The 14,641-nt window shown below is 33.2% G+C and overlaps 1 protein-coding gene across 1 annotated transcript in view; it reads left to right on the top strand.

Moving 5' to 3' along the window:
* Positions 1–14,641, top strand: part of LOC105142951 (limbic system-associated membrane protein) — a 237,547-nt gene that overhangs the window by 36,894 nt on the left and 186,012 nt on the right. The gene's annotated exons all lie outside the window — the stretch shown is intronic.

The following is a 14,641-nucleotide window of genomic DNA, read 5'->3' as shown; positions in this document are numbered from 1 at the left end:
CGACTGAAATTGATACGATATGCGCATGTAAATTGAGGGAAGTGATTAATAATTTTAAACTGTAGATTTCGTGTCACTCAGTCTGCATTTGCATTTGTATACGCTCAATATTCAATAATAACGATTTATATCACTAATTGTTGTTACCATCGCGATATAAGCAGGGAATTCCGCTAGCAGTCAATCAATTTATTAGCATCTCGATAACTCAATTTTGTTCGCGGCAATTTTGTCTCTACACCGTATCGCTCCACGCTGTTACAATCTCATGTTAATATTGTAACATTCTATGATTTCTTGATAAACTGTAACGAAACCTATTAGCTAAATCGAGGATGTTCTAGATTGATTTCTAAGAATTAGAGTGCGTATAATAGAAACGATATATATACCTTGATGTTATCACCTCGATTAAAATAATACAAATCAATTCTATAGCTACAATAGTGTAAAACACACACTAATACATTCGTACACATTTTATCTCTTATAATACCATCTCGTCTTATAATTTACTTCATATTATTTGCATAGTTTTTTAACATAATTATTTGCGTGAAGTGTTTTTGATACTCCAGCTTTATATCTCAATTTTCATTTTTTTTTAAATTATTTAATAAAGATAAATAATATCATATAGAGTACAATTTTTTTTAGATGAAGATAAATCAAATTTTTTAAAAAATTGTAAAACAATTTGTGTTAGATATAATAATGTGTATAAACAGCATTTATATATTTATTTATAAGGCTGGAATATCCTAATTATATGAGTAATGAAAGGTTAAATGTAATTCTTGCTATTATAACATTCTCGAATAATTAAATATTGCGCATATTGCGAGAAATGTGTGAAAAAGTGGGCAACTATTGACCAATCGAGCTCCATTTAACCATTATTTAGCTTACGTATATACGTGTTGAGATTTGATTGATTGCTTTACATTCTTATCGCGTATCCGATACCGATGGCATGCCCGACCGATGGCAGTTCAATCGAGAACACTCCATTTGACAGAAATTTTCCGATAGCGATAGGTTGTTCTGCCAACCAACGGAAACGAATCATATAAATCCCTTCGATTTTCAACAAGTATAATTACTAAAGTTGTTTTACATGCACGCTCATTGCACTTTGTCACGTATTGTCGAATTTTCGAAAAAAGCACATCGATAAAATCTAATTATGCGTGATGTGGTAAATTGACAAATCGGATTAATAGAGAAATAATTGAAGTCACTCATAATTATCGATATTATTAATCGACATCAAACAAATATTACATTTTTTTTTATCAGTTATTAAATATTGGATCTGTGAAATGTTCAAATGTTTACAACTGCTCTGTTCCAAATCTGTCTTTGGAAATAATACACAAGATCCTTCTATGCTTTGTTTTTTTTTTATTTTTGTTTATTTTTATTTTCGGCACGCGACATGCAATTTCATAAGCGACTTATTTTTAAGCTGAGCTTGTCCGCTGTTTAATAACAGATTTGTTTTTCCATTTCATTCATTTTAGTGCAGATTGCCTGTTCTCTTTCAGAAATATTTGAAATTTACGGATCCACGATATAACATGAGTATTAAAATCGCTTTATTCTTTATTCACGGATATACATTGCATCGGCGCGACGATAGTACTCTATATTTGTTCTTTTTCTTTTTCTTTTTTTAATGAACTATGGATGTAACGATAAAAAGTTGTTTGCAGTTAACGAATTATTTTTTTATTTGAACTATGTGAATTTGGATACAATATAATATTTATCAACACTAACGCGATCAAATGCGGGAAGTTATTTTATATTTTTCCTTTCGCCATGTATCATCAAACAATAATCAAGAGATGGCAAGAATGGTATCGGCGAACAAATACGGGTTGGGCATGTATATATTTCCCTATCTACCTTCGTCGTCGAGAATGTGCTGTAATATGTTACGCGACGAGAACATATCCCACGATATACACAGCACTTTCGTGCAGTACACGATGGAGCAACATTGTCATTTATCGATAACGTCTCTTTATAACGGTTGTAAGATAAATGCTTCTAAAATATAACATACGCATGACACGTAGATAGCGCGACCATGTGATAAATATTGCTTTTACTTTAAACACTGGCCAATCTAAAGTTCCTCCGTGAATTAATTTTCTATTTAGAATATCGTCAAGCGGCTAGATTTTAGAAAACCGTATATGCAACATTGAGTCGGTGAGATTAGTTTGCCACCGTCATTTCTTTCCAATATGAATACTGATTGGCTGTAAAAATCAAATGAGAGATCACAATGCCATTTTTTTTTCTTACTATGATAACCAATAATACTCGTTAAGTTATTTAAAGAATCAATCAGACACATAACTTTCTATGATAAATTGTTATTTTTCTTGGCTCGGGGTATAACGCAAATCCTATTGCGAAGAAGAAAATCGAGAATCCAGAACTAAGTGGGGCTAATTGCATGATAAAAGCCAGCAACTTAGAGCAACAGTTCGTGGCTAACCGTCTTTGAGAATAACTTAACGCGTGCAACGATATAATAGCGGGAGTTATTACCACGGCAATACGATGAGCCCAGGCGCACCCGTATGTCCGATTCGAGAATAATTCGCGAGCTGTATGCGAACGAACCCCCGACGATGGTATTCAACCAGTAATGCATTCCGCTTCCGCAATCCCAATCGAGCGAAATAGCGTGCGGTCTGAGGTGGTGCCTATAAACAAGCGCCATAGCTGGTCTCTGATACTACCGAGGCGTTCGCGTTATAATGTATTACGAGTCACCGACGTCGCGTAAGGAAGGGTAGCACCGAGAGGCAGCTTCTTCGTATAAAAGGGGTTGTGGCAGCTTGTGCCACACGCCGTTAGAGATAACATCTCATTGTCACAGTACAGCGCACGAATAAATCAGGGGGTACGTGAGGGCCCGCAATGTGTCCTCGTAGAAGACACTGCAGCGGGCACACGACCGACCACGACGAGGGTAGTAAACGAGAATATAACAATTGTTGGTATAGTCAAGCTAGGGATGATGTAAGAGATGTCGTAAGCCATGCAGAAAAGGGAGAGGAAGGATAGAAGAATGAAAGGAAAAAGAAGCGAGAATTTAGGATCGATTGTTCTGTTTAAATCATGATATACTGCAAAACTCTAAAGGATGTAGGGAAACGCGGATTATTAATACATACATATATGTACGTACATTTATATCTGTTGTGAATATATGAGTGAATCATTAATGTCTTGAATAAATCATATTGGGACATTGAAATTCATATCAACTCTGCTCTACAGCGGCTGATATCTTGTCACGTCTGTGAAGATAGCTTTATGGTTGCTAAAAGGGCGAATTGATTATGAATTGGTTATTATGTGAATTTTAGCAGCAGTGTTATCATATTAGCTATGACTCTATTTGTATCATTTTTTTACTTTAAAAAGTCAGACACTCGATAAACATGATTTTCGAGTTATGAATTTAGTTACTATGAATTAATTAAGTGAACATTAATAATTATCAAAAATAAACTGATGTATTTTTGTAAAGATCGTCAAAATTATCACATTATGAAAATAGTTTTTAGGGATTGTGAAATGAAAACGACAAAAATAATATTTGATTATATCAAGAATATATTTTTTGCTGATATTTGTTTAGTCATTTTCTATTAAATGAAAAAATAATTTTTTTTCTTGGAAAGTTTAATTTTTTGAATTTTATTGTTTTTGAAACAAGAAAGCGATTACTATACTTGATTTAATCTATTTTGTTTTTAAAAACCATTTGTTATAATTAAATATAATAAATTATGTATATAACATGTACTATATATATGGCACATGTAAGTTTTGAAACATTTACAAAAGATTGTAAACATTTAATACACATAAATGAGTCAAATGATTTAAATGACTGAATAATTAATTGGCATAATAGGATTTCGTAATAGGATTGTTCCAAGCTGTAGAAATAGATCGGAGAGATTCGTTATATAATAATGTAAAGCAGAATATTCTATTCTTGTAGTAGTCTCTTAAAAAGCAATGAAATTGACTATAATATCTTTATTTTGCATTTGCCTTTTATCATAAAAAAATGTTTTTTTTAAACACATAATAAATAGTAATAGTCGGACGAATGAATTGAACAGCAATACTCTTTTAAGTTATATTTTAGAGCTTTATATTTAGAAGAGTAGCGCATTACTTTTATATGAAGCATGCCGACAACCGTGTTTTCTGATTGATTGCTTTCCCTCCGCAACTTTTTATTGGCTAATTTCGATCTCTACTTTTTGATCCTAATTGATCCAATAAACGCTTAGAACTTTAGGAGGCTATGTAAGTACGATTTCGATAAAATTTCACAAATGCGTAATACTCACTAAAAGTATTAGGTGTTGGAATTAATTCGTAGCGTTTTTTAATGAAAGAATGTTATTTATTTCACATGAGCATTAAAAAATACATTAATGAAAGTACTTCCCATCACTTGTAAAACGCTACGAATTAATTCCAACACCTAATAGTTAAATACGAAATTGCGGAAGTGCTTAGTTTTCAAAGTATTCAAATTTTATTTATTTAGCTTAATTAACGTTTTTTTTAAGATTTTCGTACCTATGAAAATAATAAAAATTAAATAATTAGAATTAGAAATTATTTTGTTGATAGTTTTATATTAATATATTGAAAAATTGTACAAAAAATGTTGACAAAATATTATTATAATAAAGAAGAAACAAATATAAAAAAAATCTCATTTTTTTACATTTTACTATATTATCAGTATTTAAATAATAAAAAGGAGATAGAAAGGAGAAAATTTGATATTACTTTTAATTATCTGTGCTGTTTTATTATTAATTTGTATAGAAAAATTACTTAATATTTAATTAGTTATTAGTTATTTAATTTAATTAGTATAATACTTTAATATCATATAAATTATTGGGTCAAACATAGCAACATAGTTATTTGCGCTATTCTTATAAATATAGAGCTGTATTATATTTGCATTAGCAATTCGCGTGTATTATAATTAACGATAAAATGATAGTTTGAACGTAACATGATCTAGCAAGTCCAACCTCTCGAGCAAGTAGCGAAGTTAACGAAACCCGTGACCTGCATGCAAAGGTTAGATCGTGAAATTCTGGTGCAACGTTATCTCGACGATCCGCGCTCGTCAGAGAGTACCTAAATTAAAATCACTGCGGCCGACGATTCATATAACATTGTAGGTATATACGTGTCGCGCGATACCCGACTTCCTCTCCTCGCGTTGTCGACAGTGTCGCGAAAGGGTGGGCGTTATTCAGACTGCAATTTTCCACCAAAGAAAGTCCTACCGTTGCAAAGAAGCCAGTGATTATACAGATAACATCGTGTTGTCACACGATACAAATGGCCGACTAAATCACTGGACGTTAGCACCAACCGGTACTTGCCGGATACTGGACGTGTACCGTGTAGCAGTGAACTGTGTATCGTCGGACGTCTTGTAAATGAGGGAATAACAATCACGAATGGCGCGCGATCGTGTGGGACGAGAGCGGAAGAGGTGGATAACAGGCTCATGGAGGGGATCTCTCCAATTACGATATTCCGCGCGACGTGTGTCAATCGTGTATCAGCTCCTCGGTATAATAACGCATCCGCTATTGCTGAAAGTTCGGTGTGACCTTCTTGTCGATCTCTGTCACCCCTATTATTTTCACGCTCATACTCATACAACAATTCGATATGGACGTCCAAACGATGTCCCGTTTGTCATGCAGGGATATCTACATATGATATACCAAACATGTCTCTCAGAAGACATCCAATAAAAATCTTTCGTAAATATCTACAATATATAATTGTATACCATTCCCATTTAATATTCTTTAAAAGTAAACCAGTGAAAATATCATTATTATAAATAGTATAAAGGATTTTACTGGGAGTATTTCAGTTGATTTTCAGTAAATATTCATTTTGCTTCTTCATCTTGTATCTTACTGATAGGTGGAATTAAAATTTATTGTAAAATCAGTAATTTATTGGTCAATGCTAATTTTGTATCTACTTCGATATATATAACATCACGACACATGCATGCATACGAAAATCATGATCACATGTTATATATGGCCATTGTTTAACAAATCGTGTACCATCCTTAATTTGGATTTTGGAATTTACCATATAATCGATACTTATTAAATGTCTCTTGTGGAAATTAATCGCTCGGTTTTTGCAACAATCTACTTTAGTGCTCTAAGCTACATAATATTCAACAAATATCAATTAATAGTAGTACAACCTTAATTTTTTACTTAATAATGTAATTGTTAACTAAAACACGTGTTGTACATATTAAATTATTGAATAGAAAATTATTACCTAATATTGAGGTTATTGCTAGGTGTTTATTAAGATATCCATTGACATTCACTATTTTTCAGTAATACACTCATTCATTTTTAGAGACCAATTTTAGGGACTCGCTTTCAAAGCATTGCTTCATCATTTTATTAAATTATTTAAAACATGGATGAAAGATCTTATAATGCAGCTTTTATTTGATCCTGTATTTTTACTTTTTACGAGAAATAGAACTTCGCGTCTATCTGATGTGCTAGCGAAAGTAAAGATCGAAGCGTAAGTCTAATGTATAAGAGGAGAGAGAGACAGAAGCGTAAATAAAGCTTCTAGGAAGCAAAAATTGAGACAACCAAACGTAAAAGAGGCGTTTACTCTTTTTTTTACGTTTTGTTACTTCAATTTTCACATCTTTTAGACGCTTCTGTCATTCTTCCCTTACATTCGACTTACGCTCCGATTTTTTATTTTCGTCAGAGTAACAATCTGCGCAAATATATTATAGGACATCCAAACAACAAAGTACGTCTTAAAATGCGTTTCCTTGAAACGCATTTTAAACATTTGATTTTTTAAGACGTACTTTGGATCCAAGAACATTCAATTGTTGCCTAATCGAAATAACGTCATCTCGCGAATTCTCTTCCTCAAAGGGGAACATTCTTGAGAGGCGCAATTGTCAATATATCGAACATTGCGATTATGGGCGTATGGGAGTATCGGAATATGCAGCTCGCGTTCCCTCGTGATCAAAGTTTCTTAGTCGTAGGTGATCATTTTCAATTACTGCATGGAGTAATTACAAAGGAGCGCGTAATTGTAGCTTGAGGGGTGCACAGTTTCACCACGGAAATCGCGAAACGCGCCGCGCGACGACGTGCGCTCCTCCGTAAAATATCGTCCTGGCAAATGGATCCTTAAGCCGCACATGTAACGGGTAACTTTATCTGCATCGATCTGTGCTTATATCGCGTTGCAGCAATACGCGGATCGAACGCGCCACGCCGTTTGAAGAGCGTTACATCCGCAGTACAAACTACGAACGGTATTCGTGAAACCGAATCGTATGTTTAACTGTGAACTCTGCCATCGTTACATCTATTAATACGATGTAGTTTAATTTAGTGATTATAATGAATAATTATTCAGTAATGTGTGGCCGGATATTATTAAATGCGTACAATGCGTTAAATCAAGTCTCATTTATGCAACTTTTGTTGTTACGCGCGATAATGTAAATTGTTTCGAAGCTGCACGCAGGATAGTCCATTAGAAATAACTTCCACGAGAATGCGAGGAGAAAGAAATATTCATTTACGCGCTCATGCAACGTATTCGTTAGCGGATGGCGAACAGCTGTTAAATTAAGAAACATTGCAGGTGGCAAATAACCCTATAATTGGACGAAAAAGTTTTCCACGCGCTGTACACTGCAGCCTTGGAAAATGCAAGCCGGTGCAATGTGGCTACCCACGGAAAAACTCAAAATAAATGACACTCGCTATGTCATGAAATAATTCTAAGTCTAAGAATAGTTTGTACTCACAAAGTGAATATCAAACTTCTCGCGGCAGTAAAACTTTGCAATTTTCTCGACGAGTAAATGTTCGTCATATTTTTAAGCGAGTAATCTAATTAATATTTGTCAGAACAATTAAAATTATTATATATAGATATATTATTTTGGTAATGGATTGAATCTTGTTCTCTTAAATTACTTCTTTTTAATTTTGATTTAATCTCGATGTAATTTGAGAAAGAATAATTTTAAATTCCTTGAGTCTTTTCTCTATAAATTTTTTTATAGTATATATTTTAAATAGCACGTATTTGAGAAAATGTTCATATTTTTAGTCCGAAATAACGTTTGTCAAATCGATTAAAATTAATCAATAAGAACTTAACTTATTCTTTTAGTGACAGATTGAACGTTTTCATATTACCTGTTCTTCATTTTTATTCATTTTTAATTGTATTGTAATTGAAGATAAAATATTTTAAATCCTTTGAATGTTTTTTTTATGAATCTTCTTTTTTAAGCATATGTTCAAGAAAAATCGAATTGACAATATGATTTCATCCTCTCAAGGAATATATACATACATACATACATACATACATACATACATACATACATACATACATACATACATACATACATACACACACATATATATATATATATATAGAGAGAGAGAGAGAGAGAGACGCGTCATGTCTTAGCAACATTCAGCACTCGGTCTTTCACACGTGTTACGCGCGAGCAGACAGCCGTTTCGAAACACGCAAGACACATTAATGACGAGCACAATGTCGCGTCGCCGGCATAATTATATTTCTCTGCTGGATATTTCGTGCAGGATAAATTGTATCGTAAGTGCCTGTCCATTATGCGACTCCCGTGTATCTGTGGTGCCGTCCGTGGCACTTGGTGACGTCGCCATTCGCAGCGCGACCCCTCGGAAGCCGGGTCGAGGTGATCCCTCAACCCCTTCGGGTTCCGTCGATGCCCCGCGCGCGCATTCCCCCCATGTTTTACGTTCCGCCCTTGGCCACGACATCTCTCATTTCGTCTCCGTCCCCGTGGAGCTTTAATTATCAACAAAGCGTTTTCGGCCACGTGCTGCAATCGCCCGGAGTGCAGCTGGCGGAAGACTTTCGCGAGGCCTTTTTAACGTTATGGTTAATTGTGATTTATGCGCGGAATCTGTGCCGGTCAGGAGATGCTGAAATTAACATCGTTTGATGTATCCTTGTCTCTCTTGCTCCCTTGTTATTTACTCCCAGCTGGCGAGGGGAACCTTTGCCGTACGTTTAAATTGTTTGCAGAGGGACGCCATCAAGTTCGGTGGAGATGAGATCGAGCTTTACTTAGGGGGTTGTAACATAGATTACTTTGAAATTATAGTAGAATCACGAAGTTACGCGATGCAGTCTTAAATATCGTTCCACTAACTCAAACATGACAAATCTTAAGTAATTCAGTTTTCCAGAAGAGGAAAGGATTTTTCAACTTGACGGAAAATTATTGACCAATCAAATGATCATGTCAGCAAAAAGAATATATTCTTGATATGATCAAATATTATTTTTATCATTTTCGTTTCATAATCTTTTTTTAAGTTGGGATAATTTTTTTAAATTACTTTTTTTGAGTTGTGATGATGTTAAGTTGGTTCGCTTTTGTTGATTGATAAAGTTCTTACTCTATTATCTTTATTCAAAGCAACAATTTGAAAATTATATTTTTTTCAATTGTACTCTTGTAGTAAGGGAGCTTATGGTAGTTTTGCAACGGAATCAACTTAAATTCAATAAATTCTAGGCCTTATTATTCTGCGGTCTTATTACTCTGCGAAGCGCACGTTGAGCGCTTCGCAGATTTATTTGACACTTCAACGATTATATTCTAGCTGTTAAAATACAAAACGTGAAACGGTTCAGTTTCATGCTCAGCTACTTCTCCATAGCATTTTCCATCTGAATATAACATGTTCTACCAGCTGCTGTGATTACCTCTTATATATTTCCTTCATATATTACGTAAACGAAATTCCCAGCGCTGAAAGTTACGCAAGTTTACCGCTATCGAGGCACTCTCAATATGCTTCTAACGCCCGACTTCACATCTAACAGAGATTTAATTAAGTTTGGAAAACGATCTTGCTAACGTAATACACATTGCTTGAAATAACAGATTTATATATGTATATAAATTTGTTGTAAAAATATCACAAATACGCTCTTTGCATATGTATATATATATATATATATATATATATATATATATATGCAAAGAGCGTATTTGTGATATTTTTACAACAAATTTTCCAACAGCGACCGCGATTGTTCAATACTAGTCGCTCGGAGGTGAGCGTGTCGATGGGAACAAATTCGATAACAATAAGAAATAATAGTGACTGTGATTCAAAAACCCGTAATACCCTACGGAAAGACTTCCAGTGCATACGTCGTCAATGTAATAATGAAATATTCCACGTTCCCAACCGTCCACCGTGGAAACTTCTCTATAAACGTTAATTTCATCTACGAGTGCGAATCTGATAATAGCGCACGACTGCGATAACTGTTCGGAATTTATTATGTTCGAGAAACTCTCGCGCAGTATTTATATTTCTGACTTCATGAGAAATATCGACGCGAGGACTATTTAATCAAATTGATACTGTTTAAATTCATTTTTCAATACTTACCTCAAATTAACAATGGGACTAAAGGAAATTATTGAATTGGCTAACTAAAGAGAATCGCTTGAAAAATTATTGAATTGACGTTCAACGGTATTTCCTTTCGAGTTTTCTTGAGAAAACTGAAATTTATTTTCTCGAGATTCAAAGACACAGAGAGAAAGAGAGAGAAAGAGAAAGGATAATATGTACTACCGCCAGCCACGATCTGCACACAACGTTCTAAGCCGCTATATTTGCAAGCGCCACGATCGCTATTTGCCGACATGAATTTTGGTTTCTGGCGCGAGCGCGTAAGAACAGGAAATGTACGGCACGGTCCGTAATGCTCTTTTAAATCGCGGTCCCTTCTAACCAGATTCCGCGTGATATACCGTTTTAATTTTCATACGCTGACGGTAACCGCCAGGAGAAACGTCTATTGCCGCAAGATTGATTTACGACGGTACTGTCGGTGCAGTCGGGGGTTGCTGCACGCCGCGTGTGCATAGGTGCGTAGTTACAATGGCGGCGCGAGATTGCGGTTCGCGATCGTAACTTCGACCCTGCGGTACGTGCGAACATTTTCTTCGCGGAAATATTTCTGCAATTGTTAAAGATGTATTCGCATAGAAACTCGCGTAGAAACTTTTTGGTTTGCGGTGTATTGCTGTGATAATGTTGCACGCGATGGTTATTCTAAATTAACCCGGACAGTCTCTCAGTACTTTTTTTTAATTACATTAATTAGCACAGTTCATTTCGTACCTTTGCGAATGTTGCTTTCGTTATATTCTTCTTTTTTCTGAAGATTTTAAAAGCTGCCACGATGACTTTATGTAGTGCTTTCAAAGCTTGAGCAACTGTGTGCTACTGTTAAATTACATCACTCTTGTTAGAAAATATGCTAATTTACAATATTTCTGTTTCTTAACATTATGAATGGTAATTCTTATATATTTTTAGTCATTGAAGAAAAATATAAGGTTAAAAAAGTTCCGTCAGCTGGTGTCACAAATTTTGAGAGATTATTTTTGAAAAAATTTAAAAACAATTTATAACTTTTTTTTACTTTACGGAGTAAAGTACATAAGATTCATCATTCGGGTGAGAAACAGAAAATCGGTAATTTTGTAAATCAGTTTAATTATTTGACAATTAATATTTAATTTAATTTAATTATATTATTAATTTTTGATATTAAATATTCATTTTAGTTAAATACTGACAATAAATTTTATTGTTATATTATAATTTAAAATTATATATAAATAATAAAAGGGGCTTCATAACATTACATTTATTTTCATATATTGTAAGAAGAATATTTAAATTTTGTGTAATTATATATTACATATGTATTATAAATTTGCATTACCTATTAGATAATAATTATAATTATTATCTAAAAAATTTAAAACGGAATTTCTAAAAGAAGAATTGAAGAATGATGATTTTTGAAAAATATAAGCGTATATTTTTTTAGTAAAAAATCCTACAACATTTGTCACTTGTTGAGAAATAAAATGTTGATCGAAATTATTATTAATGGTTGCTATCAAGCAAGTTTTCTTTTATTAAAAAAATGAAGAGAATTCACTATTAAATAAACTCGAGAATTTTTGATTTAACGAATTGGGTGGCATAAGTTTGATAGGGTTGACGCGATACGTGCCCCTCTTTTTTTACGGAAAAGCGGTTTTATGAGAAGAAATCGATTGACCGCGTAAAAGATCATGGGACCCTCGAGAAGAAGTAGTGTCAGCGAATCGTGTACCTTCCAGCTGGTTCGATGTTCCACAAGACAATGAGATCTCGATTGAAACGCATTTCTCGTGACGCAAAAAAGTCATGTGGACACAAAGCATTATATATTCTTAGGGATATTTAATAAGCGTTATAAATGTGATTTCAAATGTAATTGAACGTTACATTTTTTTTTAGCATATACACTTTGCATAAATAATTACATTTGTCGATATCTATTTTCATGATTACATTGTCTAATAATAAAATATTTTAACTGACGTTCGTGTTGTATTATTTATAAGATATTGATTTAATTTTACATTTGAGCGAATACACGGATTATATTGCTACAAGCTACTAAATTTGTAAGACAAAATAAACCGAACCGTGCGAATCATTCATAATTCGATTACTCAAATGATTTCTAAATTATAATAATATATATGAAATGTGACGCAATATTTAAGACATGATCAATTATAAAACAATCAGGACGAGTTTATCGAATAATATACATTGACATTTATTTCACGTGTGACACTAATAAGATTATTCTGAAGCCAGTTTTGAGTTTAGTGGCAGTTGTTAAGAGAAAATGTCCAGGGGCAAAATGCTAGAACGGTGAGGAGAAAATGAATGAGAGAAGATCCTAACCGGTTTATCATCTAGAATAACGAGGGTTTGGAAAGCGAGGATTTAATGAAAGGTCTGTAATCAGGATATAAAAGAGTATTTATCCGAGGAATCTTGAATGGATATACGATATTAAATTGTCATAAAGATGACAAGCTGGCCGCACAGATCCGCTCTTGTTCCATCAATTATCGTTTTGTGTCAAAGCGTCATGCAAGAATTAATTAATGTAACAAAAAATATTAAATTACGAAATAAATGACGCAAAACGTCGTATTTCACCGTATTAAATTATACATAAGCTTTATAGGTCGTTATTTAACAGATTGGAATAACGGACAAAATTTTTCGTTATTTTAGAAAATAATGGTATATTCGGGAAAGAGAGAGATAAAATATTTTTACACAAAATGCGATAGTAGCATAGTCTTTCTCAAAGTATGGTGCCCTAGGCCATTGCCAGTCCAGTTTTATGTTTGATGGGTTATCGATAGCTATACGTCTATGAAGATAGATTCATCAATTATTTTATGCAACGTGGCATATATAGACGTGCACCATGTTCTTTCTCATATTCATTTGATAAGCTTCAAACATGAAAAAAATCAGACAATCTCTTTTATGAAATTTTGAAACTTTTTTGATGAGAGAAACATATTTCTATAATACCATTTTATTGTAAATGCAGGGTAATACTGTATAAAATTAATTTTTACTGTATAAAATTAATTTTTTTAGCTTACTTAGCCAGTAATAAATACTGTAAAAAATATATCCTTAGAAAAAACCTTTTTAAAAAAGAAAAAAATATACAAGTCAAGTGTATAAAAAAGGTATCAAATATTACATTCTTCTTCATAAAAAATGGATATGAAAAGCACACATACACACAAATTCGTAGAATACTAAAATATCTCATGAAGTAAATGCTTTGATAGATTGACAGCATTGATCGCCATACTGAAGTAAAAATAAGTACAGAAATCTGTAATTTAATTTTTTCCTACTTTAAACACAAAATACACCAGAACTAAAAATACATTAGCATTTTTTCGTGGAAAAAGAATTTTAATTCTACGAAATTAATACGATATAATCAGAAATGGTATTTTTATCGATAAAAAGACAATTCTAGTCTTTAAGGGGATCTTAAACTGAAGATCGAATTCCGATAGCATCGCCGTTTTACCGATAAATACTTATACACATATGATTTACGAACATTGACACATCCTTGTAAACTACTACAACTGTACATTGCATGTACAAATACGCGTATAAATTTTTACATTGCATTTTTATGTCAAATTGAGTATCTAAGTCTAATTCTAATAGCTCGATGTTGTTTGTGCGGGTATTAAAAATAATGGAGCCAAACACGTATTACGGAAATAATAATTTATAATTATATTTGGACAACTAGTTGTGAAATTAGTTTTCATACTATTTAGGGAACAATATATCCAAAATATGAACGTAAGATGTCCTGAAGATATCATCAAGATGTTTTTCAGACATCATATTATAAAGATGTTCTCAAGACATCTGTAAAACGTCTTGTGTCCCTTTTTTAAACACTCATATTGTGTAGAAAATTATTGATATATCGATTTTCAGGTAATTCCAACTTCTGCTTCGTATTCTTCCTCTTATCAATGCATTTTGGACTGTTTTATGTAATTGTAATTGTGCAATTA

This window comes from Acromyrmex echinatior, chromosome 8 (assembly GCF_024713525.1).
Source record: "Acromyrmex echinatior isolate Ae372 chromosome 8, ASM2471352v2, whole genome shotgun sequence".
Lineage (NCBI taxonomy): Eukaryota > Metazoa > Arthropoda > Insecta > Hymenoptera > Formicidae > Acromyrmex > Acromyrmex echinatior.
Note: the sequence above shows the minus strand (reverse complement) of the source record. Positions and strands in the feature narration are given on the sequence as shown.